Source organism: Tigriopus californicus, chromosome 4 (genome assembly GCF_007210705.1).
Source record: "Tigriopus californicus strain San Diego chromosome 4, Tcal_SD_v2.1, whole genome shotgun sequence".
NCBI lineage: Eukaryota > Metazoa > Arthropoda > Copepoda > Harpacticoida > Harpacticidae > Tigriopus > Tigriopus californicus.
In genome coordinates, this window is record NC_081443.1 from 11780658 (window position 1) to 11780926 (window position 269).

The window sequence follows — 269 nt, forward strand, 5'->3', positions numbered from 1 at the left end:
TTGTGATAAGAAGAGACTCCGTAAAAAAATTAGATTGCTGCGGAGAAATATGTCCGCCTTGGCCGTACAGCAAGAGACTCCGTAAAAAAATTAGATTGTGATGGAGAAATATGAAAATTAAATTTATTCCTAAAAAGGGCCAAAAAGTCAGTGATATGTTTAAAAAGAGGTTAGATGTTAAAAATGAATTGAAACTTTAAAAAAAATTGTACAAACTGAAAAATGGCATGCAAAAAAGTAAAACCTTAGTCCAACGATGTTTATTTGAT